The sequence below is a fragment of the Nothobranchius furzeri genome, chromosome 13, assembly GCF_043380555.1.
Source record: "Nothobranchius furzeri strain GRZ-AD chromosome 13, NfurGRZ-RIMD1, whole genome shotgun sequence".
Lineage (NCBI taxonomy): Eukaryota > Metazoa > Chordata > Actinopteri > Cyprinodontiformes > Nothobranchiidae > Nothobranchius > Nothobranchius furzeri.
The window spans coordinates 56,289,864-56,300,764 of record NC_091753.1 but is presented as its reverse complement, the minus strand read 5'-3'; positions in this window follow the sequence as shown (position 1 = coordinate 56,300,764).

Below are 10,901 nucleotides of genomic sequence, written 5' to 3'. Positions count from 1 at the left end.
CGATCCCTTCTTCACCTGGCTCTGCTCAACCCGCAGGTACGTTCCTATCAGGTGAGTCCGACTGCAGATCTCTGAGACTCCACAGTCAAACTTTGTGTTTCTTTAGGTGAGATTGCAGGTGTCTTCAGTCTTCTCAGAAAGCTGCTGTGACGTCCAACGCCTCCTGGAGGAGCAAAAGGAGCGAGACTTTATTCAATAAACAGGAAGCAGCAGCTGCAAAGGCACAAAGAGCCACCAATCAAGCTGTCAGCCAATCAGACGCCAGCATTTGAAACGCTTTAATAAACTGTAATGAGATTTAATTATAGCTGAAAGCTCTGCTGGAACAGAACACACACCGTTAAGGGTGTGTGTGTGTGTGTGTGTGTGTGTGTGTGTGTGTGTGTATGTGTGTGTGTGTGTGTGTATTATGTAATAGTGATATTGAAACTCAGAAACACCTTTTCTATGATTGCAGCTCGGTAAATAGCTTTAGGTCAGATTTATACAATTTGCTATTATCCAAAAAGAGTCACAATATCCCCTCATTTACATATAAATGGTAAATGGCCTGTATTTGATATAGCGCCCTCTAGAGTCCTGGAACCCCCCAAGGCGCTTTACAACACAACCAGTCATTCACACATTCACACACTGGTGGGGATGAGCTACGATGTAGCCACAGCTGCCCTGGGGCGCACTGACAGAGGCGAGGCTGCTGAGCACTGGCGCCACCGGTCCCTCCGACCACCACCAGCAGGCAACGTGGGTTAAGTGTCTTGCCCAAGGACACAACGACAGCGACAGACTGAGCGGGGCTCGAACCTGCAACCTTCCGATTACGGGGCGAGCTCTTAACTCCTGTGCCTCCATCGCCCCATATTATTCAGTTTGGTTGTATAGAAAAAAATGAACGGATTCAATTCGTTGTTAACAATTTGGTCATTTTTGGTAAATTCTTTATTCACAAATGCCGTTTTGTGAAAGTGAAGCCAAGCCTGCCTTTTTTCTAAAATGGTTTTATTCGTTTTTGCAAATCCCGTAAAAAAGGTAAATAACATACAGGCTGTTGAACTTGTCCGTTTTATTGAAGATCTTTTGAACTAAAGTCCTCTTTACTTCAATTTATACTTAATTATTTATAAATCTGGTTATTTCTGCTGCTTAGACCTTTTTTTCCAATTGTATTTGATGAAAGTTGTTGGTTGCCTACTGAGTTTTATTGTTTGTTATTAAAGTGTAATGCGACTGATGTTCAATAATAAAAATATATTTTTAAAAAAATTAAAAGTTCGACCGGGTGTCGTCAGTTGATCCCAGCCTTCCAGCCCCACCCTCAGCTCCACCTCTCTTCCCTTTTGTGGAATTGTCTGGGCTTGACGGAACCTGTGACACGGTCAAAATGGCGGTGGTGGCCACCTCCCATTTATCTTCAAAAACGTGTTATTGGAGCCTATAGAAACCCATTGTCCATATTGACACTTTCTTTTTTTACTTTATTGAAAGATATAGCACGTACAACACGAGTAAGGAAACCTACTAAATTTGACAAAGGTTTACATTAATGAGATGGTGAAGCAAAACCGATTGCTTTTAAACAAAAAAACTAAATAATAAACCAGGAGCAAAAAACAAAAAAACAAGGCCTTGGTACAGGCAGGCATATTCAAAACAGTAGGTGTTTTAAGAATTTTTGATACAATGAGGAGGTTTTTGTTTTCGTATCCGAGATTAACTGAAGCGACTTGAAATATTGGCAAAAGTAGTTTAAGAAAGCAGTTAACATAGGAGCGCTATTTTTCCATTTACACAAGTGTATAACATGTTTACAAAGGGTAATAACAAAATTATTAACATATGAGATTTCGGGATCCAAGTTATCCATAAAAAAGAGAATATCTTTAGATGTAAAGGAAGGCACATCATACATCCTCAGTGAAATCCAACTGTGGATGTCAGACCAATAATTATTAACAGGTTGACTGTCGAAAAAAAAGTGTTCCAATGTTTCTTGGTTTGTGTTACAAAAATCATATGGATTGGGTTCAAAATTATATCTTTTATGCAGGAACTCGTTAACAGGGTAGATTCCAGGTATAATCCTAAATCTCCAATCTGGTCCCGGAACGCCTTGGGGTCCTGCCGGAGGAACTGGTGGAGGTGGCTGGGGAGAGGACGGTCTCGAGCTCCAGTTGGGCTGCTGCCCCCGCGACCCGGATCCGGATAAACGGAGGAAGACAACGACGACAAATCCTAAATTGTGTTTCCATGATCTTAGGTGCGACTGGATATTTTATATAATAGGAGAATGGTTTCTTTGTTAATGTGTTATCGAGGTCTTGTCTAACATTAATATTGTAATTACAGAACATTTTTTGTTAGAAAATTTGAGAGACTAATTTATTGTTGCATTCTTTGTCTTTTGGTGGGATGTTATCTAATATCAGTGATGGCAACGTTGTTCTAATTGCTGAAAAGGTGTTCTGAACAAGATGAAGCAGAGCTTTCGGGATTGCTTTACAGACCTTGTCATGAGTAATAATAATAATGATAATAATACATTTTATTTAAAAGCGCCTTTCAGAACACCCAAGGTCACTTGACAGAAAATACTTAATAAAATACAATAAAACCCAAACAAGAAAAAAAACAAGGAGAGAAACATTTCAATAAAATCAGAGGTTGTAGGCAGATTTAAACATATGTGTTTTGAGTTTTGTTTTGAAAAGGGTAAAACTGTCGATGTTCCTGATGTCTGGGGGAAGTGAGTTCCAGAGACGAGGAGCAGAGCGGCTGAAAGCTCTGCTCCCCATGGTAGCGAGACGGGCAGAAGGAACCGCAAGATGGATGGAAGAAGAAGATCTGAGAGAACGGGACGGGGTGTGAATACTTATAAGGTCTGAGATATATGGAGGAGAGAGGTTATGGATTGCTTTGAAGGTATGGAGGAGAATTTTGAAGATGGACCTGAATTTAACTGGGAGCCAGTGAAGCTGCTGGAGAACCGGGGTGATGTGGTGAAAGGAAGAGGTTCTGGTTCTGGTGGTGAGTATGGTATGAGACCCTTATTTAATGTTTCTCCATAAATTCATCATGCGATAGTGTAACGAGATGAAGGAGCCATTTGTCAGGGTTTTTATCCTCTAACCACTGTTCCCTTCTAACACAGCGCCAGAGTGCATGAAACAGCCTCAAGGTCATGCGTTCGCTTCTAAACGGTTTACGTTCCAGCAATGAAGACAGAAGATGAAGACTGCTTTCTTTTCTTTTATTAAACGCCAAAGAACTCTATTTTCAAGAAAGCTAATCAAAACATCTGATAGTCAATAATACCATGTGACCGATCTGTGAAATCACATTATGATTGATATGTTTTTAATAAGTAAATGACTTATTCTAGTCACTAGACACGCTGATACACTAAGGTAAATAATCACATGACACATTGCTGTTGCTGATCCAATCAGAACCTTCCCCGTCTGAAGCGTGGCGAGTCTCCGTGGTGTTTATTTAACCTGTCAGCTTTGATTCGTCCAAAATCAAAAACATCCAAATTAATAAAACAGTTCCAACGCCATTTTCAAGTTCAGTATTCAACCAGATCTCAAAATCCCCTGGAGTTCATCGCATGTTAAGTGAAGTATGGACAGGCCATCCATACTTTTAAGCTAAGAACTACTAAGCTGGGAAAACCCTGTCGTTGTTATCAACCAACAACGGTTCCTTCAGAATAAAAGCTGAACTCGCTGACCCAAGGAGGGTCCCCTTTTTGACGTTGTGAAACACCTGTCGCTTTTTACCTGGAGACTATCCAAAGACTGGTTTGTCGGACTGTCGACGCTGTTTCATCGGCTCCAGTACCAGAGGAGGATCTCGGATCTGGCATCCGGATCTGTACGGAGGTCTCACTGAGGGTATGTGGATGTGACAATACTGGCGTCTCATGTGTTTATGACCACGGTTCAAACTTGATCAGTTAGGAGCAAAACATCATCTCCCACTCAGACTCGCTTCTCCGGACACGGAGGGTTCTGAACTGACATGGCACCCCCACACACACTCCACCTCACACTTCATTCCACAAACATCCATCATTAGAGAGTTAGTTCTGTTAAACTGTTTAAAATCATTTAGATAATAAATGTTCTTAAACGTTTGAAAGTCTCTCTTCTCTTGTCTCTCAGTTCATGCAAAGTGTTTATTTAATTTCCCTGTAATAAAAAGATCCCATCTTCGGATATAAATAACCCAGTGTCCATTAGATGGGATTCGTACTAGATATGGACCTTTAACGTCTATGGTCATTAATTAAATTGTAATTCAATTCCATTACAATAACAACAAGCCATTAACATGTAGTAAGTCATAAATATAATATATACCGTTATCATACCAGTCTGATTTAAACAAGGATTTTTTGTTGATGGTTATAACTCTATTATTCCACAATAAGGAATTGTGCGGTGAAAAGTTGTGAGTAAAAAGCAACTTCCCGTAGTTCAATGCTTGCTTATAAAAGTTGGATAATTCGAGAGGGATTTTGGATAAAACAAAATCACATTTGAGCAAAAACTCCAAACCTCCGACCCAACTGAAAAGTTTATTAGGAATGTGATTTCACATAGATAGTGGATAAGAAATGCAATCTTTTATCCATTTAATTCTGAACGCAGCAATTATGGTTTCAAAGTCCAGAGAAAAAATGCTGATTGCGCAATGTGAAACTCAAAAATTCACTAGAAAGTAAATAAATAATTAAACGATTTGTGTAAATATATAAATAAGCGTAACCATTGGTGCTTCCCATGCATAAACAAGTGCCCCACATGGGCCACCCCATTTTATAAGTCCTGGACACGGCTCTGGGTGAAATCTATTATTATCTGGTTAAGATGGAGAGAGTTGTATTTACTAGGGAATCGATCCTGTTTTTCATCTGGAACCATATTAAAGTCTCCTCCAACAATCACTCTGTCTGCTGAGTAAATGATCTTCCATTTTTCTATCATATTTTTCAGAGTAAAAATTAAATTCAGGTTTTGATTCCTGTTATTGAATCCATAGACATTTACTGAAATGTATTCATAATCATCCATCTCTATACTAATCATTACAAAATGACCTTCCTTGTCACTTTTATGATCAGTTATTTTGCCACTGAAGCGATTTAGAAAAAAAGCAACTCCTGCTGAATGGGAGGAACCATGAGATAAGAAAATGTCACCACTACCCCACTGAGTTCTCCAGAAAGTATTGTCATCTGCACTGCTGTGTGTTTCTTGAAAGAAAAAACTGTTAACGTTAGGTTGCTCCTTACAAAAAAGAAAAATTGCTTTGCGCTTCATGCCGTTTTTAAAACCTCGAACATTTAAAGATATTAATGAAGGAACCATACAATATAGCTTAAGAGTGTTACTTAGCTAAAGTAGGGCAAAAAAACCAACCAAAAAAAACATTTAACCTTCTTCTAATTATAATTCTGTCACGTTGTGATGGTGGAGATGATGGACCATGTGTGGTGGAGAGTTCCAGGAGGCAGGAATAAAGTACGGATAAAGTAAAAATGGGTTTAATGACAGGATACGGCAGGAACGAGAACAACACGACAAACAACAATGATCTGACAAAGACTGGCACAAGGAGGGAGGTATAAATACACAGGGAAATCAGGAACACATGGGCAGGTTAACAAGGGGCAGGTGGGAACAATAAGGGCTAATCAGGGCAGGAGAGGAACACAGTCAGGAAGGGAGGGGCAGATCGTGACAAATTCTATTTCAAGTCAAGCATTCAAAAATTCTGAACGAGTTATTACAATGAAATGCAGTTCTCCGTATAATAATTCAGAATAATTACACCTTTTGGTCCAGGTAGTAAAAGAGGTGAAGAGAGTTTTTTTCATTCCGTAATTTGATGACCGTCAATGACAGCGTGGCCTTCTTTGAGGAAAGCTTTAAGCCCCCTCTTTCTTGTCTCTTCCACCCTTGACCACAGACGTTTACGGGTTTCTCTGTCTTCCTTACAGAAGTCCTCACTGAACCTGATTTTCATTTCCTTGCAGAATTTGGCGTCCTTGGACATCTTCCACACCAGGTCTCGGACAGTTGTCTTCGTCGTCTTCCTCCGCTTATCCGGGTCCGGGTCGCGGGGGCAGCATCCCAACTAGGGAGCTCCAGATCCAGGGACGCAGATAGGATTTTCAAACTGGGGGGGCGAGACAAAGTTCCAATGTACCCTCCCCCCCCCCCCCCCCCACACACACACACACACACACGTACACATACACAATTACAAGCGCCTTAACTAGAGCTCAGTCAGTTTGTGTAATTTCATCCAACAGTTTACGTAAAAACTAACTATTACATACGTGTTTGAAGCCATTATGCAGTGGAACGCTGGCAACGAAGCTCTGCCTGATCAACACTATAAATGATAAATGATCCACACTTGTATAGCGCCTCTCAGAGTAAGGACTCCAATGCTCTTTACACTACAGTGTATCATTCATCCATTCACACACATTCACACACTGATGTGATGAGCTACGATGTAGCCACAGCTGCCCTGGGGCGCACTGATAGAGGCTCCCCACTATTTAAATCAGTCATTTGTTATTCTCCCGATCAATTACTAACCAAAACCTCGTGCTTTATGCAAAACATGAAATGATTTTCCGCATACCGATCTTTACAGAAAACATTAAAACCCTAAAAAACTGCACATAAAATATATTTAAAAACAAAATTCGCTTATCACTTAAAGCAGTGGTTCCCAAACTTTTCAGCCTGACCAACAGATATTCCTTCATATTTTTACGTTATTTATACATTTTCATTATACTTGGAAAGTTTTTATTTATACATAAATATATCAATCTCTTTTTATATTTTACTTTTTTTATAATTATGTAGCACACTTGACTTCCATACATAACCTAACCTTTTTTACGGCTTTTTAAATTTTTTTTACATTGTCGCTACGTCTGTCACGTTAGCGGTGTTTTACCATCGTTTCTACATCCATCACGTCCCAGAGACGGTTAAACCAACATCAAACCCAGGAGCTTGTAAACTCCACACACCTCTCGTGCAGCACCAGCTGTCTGATGCTGCAGCAGCGTCCGTCTTCCCGGCTGGATGAGTGAATTTCTTCATCAGAGTCAATATTCTGCTTCATAATCAGAGTCACTCATGACCAGACAAAGTGATGAGTCAACAAAGACCAGACCTGCCAGCAATTATACGTTTTATCTAATATTTGCGCTCTTCATGCTACGCCCATCTCCTCCTCTCCCCAACCGGGAGCCTCACGGCGGGAGGCGTTTTTCAAGCTCTAAAAACTCCCAAACTTTGCTCATCCTGAAGGTTCCACATCTCCACTATCTTCTGGTGTAAAGTAGTAACTTCATGAGGGATCATATTTGTAGATGAGACTTGTTAAAGTCAGCAGTGAGGCTTTGGCGCTTATAACCAGTAAGTCCCAACACTGACAACAACGTACTGAAACTAGAACCAACATACATAAACAGACAGATCGGTCCCGCCTACTTACACTGTTGGTCTTGTTTAAATACGCAGGAATCGTTGCCTTTTTCACTTCATCCTACATCCTAGCAGCAACCACTTTGGCGCCTCTGGAGTCGGTGTTTGTTTACGTCATGCTGCATTCAATGTAACTGGAAAAAGGAGCTTCAAGCGCTTAACCTCCAATTTTGTTTTCTTTCTGGCCTTAGTTGGGGGGGACGGATCGGGGTCGATCGGAATCGGGGGGGGGGGGGGGGGCAGATCCCCCCCGTCCCCCACCCTATCTGCACGCCTGTCCAGACCGTCCTCTCTCCAGCCACCTCCACCAGCTCCTCCGGCAGGACCCCAAGGCGTTCCCGGACCAGATTGGAGATGTAACCTCTCCAACGTGTCCTGGGTCGACCCGGGGGCCTCCTGCTGGCAGGACATGCCCGAAACACCTCCCCGGGGAGGCGTCCAGGAGGCATCCTGACCAGATGTCCGAACCACCTCAACTGGCTCCTTTCGATCCGGAGGAGCAGCGGTTCTACTCCGAGTCCCTCCCAAATGTTCGAGCTCCTCACCCTATCTCTAAGGCTGAGCCCGGCCACCCTACGGAGGAAACTCATTTCGGCCGCTTGTATCCACGATCTCGTTCTTTCGGTCATTACCCAAAGCTCATGACCATAGGTGAGGATTGGGACGTAGATCGACCGGTAAATCGAGAGCCTGGCTTTCTGACTCAGCTCCCTCTTCACCATCATCTGTCTCAGACAGTTCTCATGGCAAACTGAATGGTGATCAGCCTGGGTTTGTCACCAGCGGCTGGTCGCCCCTTCTCGCCCAGCCGTTGCACTGTGTCCACATTATTATGCAGCTGCTCATCATTTGCAGGAATAATCTTGCTTAGAATCTTGATATCTTCATCCCTTGTGTTTTTGCCCTCTTTCTCAGGAACACCAGTAAGCAACAGTGACCATCTTTGTTTATATCTCGTGCTCTCCAGACACATCTCCCGAAGCGGCTCATTTTCGTTTTCGAGCATCGTCATCTGTAGTTTAATACGTTTCACATCTTCCACCACACTTTTGACAGCTTCTGTGTTGGCATCAACAGACTCCTTCACTTTTTTTACAGCATCTGTATTTTTTTGTAGCTGGAATCCGTAACTCTTTAGAGGTTCACTTTGGGAATCAAATTTGCACATCAGTTTTTGGATAGCATCGAGAAGGACTTTGTTAGAAACTTTCATTTTCTTTGGATTTGGGCTTTTCACGGGTGTGTGATGGCGGTCAGCTTGTGACTTCTCTGTCAGTAGGTCGCGCTGTTGCTCCATCAATTCAATGTCTTCTTCGTAGCATGCCTGCTGAAGAGCCGCTAGGTGGTAGCTGTGGTCTTTGCTAATGTTAGCCATGATGCTGCTAGGCAAAATGGCGATCAAAAAAAGCATCAAAAAGAAGCTCTGGAGGAGAGGACCTTAAAGTGTAGAGATAGAATATAACTCGGTAGCTTGTAGTTCCGTTTATCTTGACTGATATCTAGTCATAAGAAGGTTCATTTCAACAAAAATGTCACAGCCCACTAAAGTTAAACCCACCACTCCGCCATCTTCCCAGAATCCCTCCCACACACACACACACACACACACACACACACGCGCGCGCACACACACACACACACACACACACACACACACACACACACACACGCACATTCTCACAAAGGGGTCAAGGGTCAAGGTACCATCAGCAAGTCTCACCCAGTTAAGGAGATGCTGATAAACCAGAATAACAAAGCTGGTTACCATGGTTACATTATCAACAGTGTGCAGGTTTGATGCTTCCTCAGGTTTCTGTCAAGCCCAATGCATGCTGGGTAAAATAGCATACCACGGGTTCCATCTGCAGGTGACTGATAGAGAGTCAGCAGTGCTCCAGAGGAGAGTTTCACCTCAAACTGACGTGAGGGCAGCTATTGCTGGTTCTGGTTCCTGCAGGCACACACACACACACACACACACACACACACACACACACACACACACACACACACACACACACACACACACACACTGTCCCAACGCCTCGGAAACAAACGCTTGGGCACGCACTTTCTGCGTCAGATACCGACGCAGAAAGAGCCTTTTTTCGTACAAATGTGACGAAAAGGGATCTGGTTGATTCTAATGCAAACCCCAATGCAGCGACAGAGTGACGAGTTGGGATGCTCGCTCGTGCTGCGCTGAACATGCACATTTCCCCATCGTTTGGATAACGTTGCATTTTTGTCACACATCTGTGGCGCTACATTAGAACATGGACTTTTGTAACCCACTTTGAGGCAGCTTGTGCTTACACTTAAATAGACTGTGTGGACTTCTGAAAGTGAGTATGAGTCACCTCTACGCCACCCATGAGAATCGATTCATTTATAATACAGTTAGAAAACACCCAGGGGCGCAGGTAGGATTTTCAAACTGGAGGGGGGGGGGGGGGGGGGCAAAGTTCCAATGTACCCTCCCCCAAACACACACACACACATGCGCAAACTATTGCAAGAGCCTTAACTAGAGCTCAGTCAGTTTGTGTAATTTCATATAACGGTTTACGTAAAAACTAACTATTACATACGTGTTTGAAGCCATTATGCAACGAAGCTCTGCCTGACCAACACTATAAATGATAAATGATCCACACTTGTATAGTGCCTCTTAGAGTAAGGACTCCAAAGTGCTTTACACTACAGTGTATCATTCATCCATTCACACACATTCACACACTGATGGTGATGAGCTACAATGTAGCCACAGCTGCCCTGGGGCACACTGACAGAGGCTCCCCACTATTTAAATCAGTCATTTGTTATTCTCCCGATCAATTACTAACCAAAACCTCGTGCTGTATGCAAAACATGAAATGATTTTCAGCATACCAATCTTTACAGAAAACATAAAATTTGTAGATGAGACTTGTTAAAGTCAGCAACAAGGCTTTGGCGCTTATAACGAGTAAGTCCCAACACTGACAACAACGTACTGAAACTAGAACCAACATGCATAAACAGACAGATCGGTCCCGCCTACTTACACTGTTGGTCTTTTTAAATATGCAGGAATCGTTGCCTTTTTCACTTCATCCTGCATCCTAGCAGCAACCACTTTGGCGCCTCTGGAGTCGGTGTTTGTTTACGTCATGCTGCATTCAATGTAATTGGAAAAAGGAGCTTCAAGCGCTTAACCTCCAATTTTATTTTCTTTCTGGCCTTAGTACCGGGGACGGATCGGGGTCTATCTGAATCTGGGGGGGACAGATCCCCCCCGTCCCCCACCCTATCTGCGCGCCTGAGAACACCGGCATGTTTGCCGTAAATCCTCTTATACAGGCCTGGGCCTGTATTAGAGGATTTTCAGTATTTAACTGC